The sequence below is a fragment of the Phalangium opilio genome, unplaced genomic scaffold (assembly GCF_054372755.1).
Source record: "Phalangium opilio isolate 3A_F unplaced genomic scaffold, DU_Popi_V2 ptg000209l_1, whole genome shotgun sequence".
Lineage (NCBI taxonomy): Eukaryota > Metazoa > Arthropoda > Arachnida > Opiliones > Phalangiidae > Phalangium > Phalangium opilio.
This window is the reverse complement of record NW_028324217.1, coordinates 12,823,432-12,826,108: the sequence shown is the minus strand read 5'-3', so window position 1 is coordinate 12,826,108 and position 2,677 is coordinate 12,823,432. Positions and strand designations below refer to the sequence as shown.

The window sequence follows — 2,677 nt, the reverse complement described above, 5'->3', positions numbered from 1 at the left end:
CTCTCCCGGGTGGGCTCGAACCACCAACCTTTCGGTTACCAGCTGAACGCGCTAACCATTGCGCCACGGAAGCCCAAAAATTAAATGTTCGTCAGGTATTCTGGAAATTTTTTGACTTTTTACGTTACACCTGAGACCCCACAACATCTCTCCCGGGTTGGCTCGAACCACCAACCTTTCGGTTACCAGCTGAACGCGCTAACCATTGCGCCACGGATGCCCAAAAATTAAACGTTCGTCAGGTATTGTGGAAAAACTCTGACTTTTTACGTCACATCTGAGACCTCACAACACAGTTCCTGGTTGGGCTCGAACCACCAACCTTTCGGTTAACAGCCGAAGGCGCTAACCAATGCGCCACGGAAGCCCAAAAATTAAATGTTCGTCAGGTATTGTGGAAAAATTCTGCCACATTACGTTACATCTGAGACCTCACAACACCGCTCCCGGATAGACTCGAACCACCAACCTATTAGATAACAGCCGAACGCGCGAACCATTGAGCCACGGAAGCTCAGAAATTAAATGGCTGTCAGGTATTGAGGAAAAGTTATGACTTTTCACGCTACATCTGAGACCCCATTACACCTCTCCTGGGTGGGCTCGAACCACCAACCTTTCGGTAAACAGGTGAACGCGCTAACCATTGCGCCACGGAAGCCCAAAAATTAAATGTTCGTCAGGTATTCTGGAAAAACATTGACTTTTTACGTTACATCTGAGACCCCACAACATCTCTCCCGGGTGGGCTCGAACCACCAACCTTTCGGTTAACAGCTGAACGCGCAAACCATTGCGCCACGGAAGCCCAAAAATTACTTGCTCGTCAGGTATTGTGGAAAAACTCTGACTTTTTACGTCACATCTGAGACCTCACAACACAGTTCCCGGTTGGGCTCGAACCACCATACTTTCGGTTAACAGCCGAACGCGCTAACCATTGAGCCGCGGAAGCTCAGATATTAAATGGTTGTTACGTATTGTGGAAATGTTTTGACTTTTTACGCTACATTTGAGACCCCACAACACCTCTCCTGGATGGGCTCGAAACACCAACCTTTCGGTTAACAGTTGAACGCGCAAACCATTGCGCCACGGAAGCCCAAATATTAAATGTTCGTCAGGTAATGTGGAAAAACTCTGACTTTTTACGTCACATCTGAGACCTCACAAAACCGCTCCAAGATGGGCGCGAACCACCAACCTTTCGGTTACCAGCTGAACGCGCTAACCATTGGGCCACGGAAGCTCAGAAATTAAATGGTTGTCAGCAGAAGTAATATAAGAAACCTCCCTACGGGAGGGAAGTATACAAGACGCCATAGGCATAACGTTAAAACACGCGAGACATCCTCGAACCGCCAAATACCATATTCAGACACTATTGCTCACGGACAAGGTACTGTAGATCTTAGTCCTATGATATGGTCGTTGGAAAGGGAAAGAGGAAAAAGGCTCGCTTCAAACTAGTGTAGTCTGCTTAGCCGTCTGTCGTAAAGAAATTGAAGATTCCTGATTTTGTTCATAAATATTCCCATACGGTTATTTCAAAACGAAAATCTAGTTTGTTGTAAAGCCAAGAAGAAGATGAAAATTATGAATACAAGAATAAATTTTCGAGATAATAACGCCATTTTAAAATCTATGTATGTATAGTGTTAGTCATATACCTTGGCAAGGTAAGGGTTTAATTCAAATTTTACGCAAAGACCTATGAAAATCCTTTTATCGAGTCACTGCCTGTTTATTAATGATTGATTATCATCAAAATCTAATAATGCTGCATGGATTTTTTCATTGGAATAGTTTAAAATTACCATGAGTCTGTGAAATTGACTTAACTTAAGCAGCCGACGCAATCGCGAGATCAGAGAATGTATTCCTACGCTTTACGCGGCCCGGCCCTATTTTTTAAACTTTGTTTACGGCCGTATAAATGCGCGGGGACATTCGCGGTACGAGGATGTATCGGGAAAAATTCGCCTTTGTATACTTTCCTCCCGAAGGGAGGTTTCTTATATTACTTTTGTTGTCAGGTATTGTGGAAAAGTTATGACTTTTCACGCTACATCTGAGACTTCACAACACCTCTCCCGGGTGGGCTCGAACCAGCAACCTTTCGGTTAACAGGTGAACGCGCTAACCATTGCTCCACGGAAGCCCAAAAATTAAATGTTCGTCAGGTATTCTGGAAAAACTTTGACTTTTTACGTTACATCTGAGATCCCACAACATCTCTCCCGGGTGGTCTCGAACCACCAAACTTTCGGTTCACCGCTGAAAACGCTAACCATTGCGCTACGGAAGCCCAAAAATTAAACGTTCGTCAGGTATTGTGGAAAAAACTCTGACATTTTACGTTACATCTGAGACCTCACAAAACCGCTCCCGGATAGACTCGAACCACCAAACTATTAGTTAACAGCCGAACGCGCTAACCATTGAGCCACGGAAGCTCAGAAGTTAAATGGTTGTCAGGTATTGTGGAAAAGTTATGACTTTTCACGCTACATCTGAGACCCCATTACACCTCTCCCGGGTGGGCTCGAACCACCAACCTTTCGGTTAACAGGTAAACGCGCTAACCATTGCGCCACGGAAGCTCAGAAATTAAATGGTTGTCAGGTATTGTGGAAAAGTTATGACTTTTCACGCTACATCTGAGACTTCACAACAC

General features: G+C 44.7%; 1 non-coding gene across 1 annotated transcript; it reads right to left on the bottom strand.

The window, feature by feature from the left end:
- On the bottom strand, positions 1-73 carry TRNAT-GGU (transfer RNA threonine (anticodon GGU)). The gene has a single exon. It is a non-coding gene; the product is annotated as a tRNA-Thr (tRNA).
- Positions 74-2,677: the final 2,604 nt, after the last annotated feature.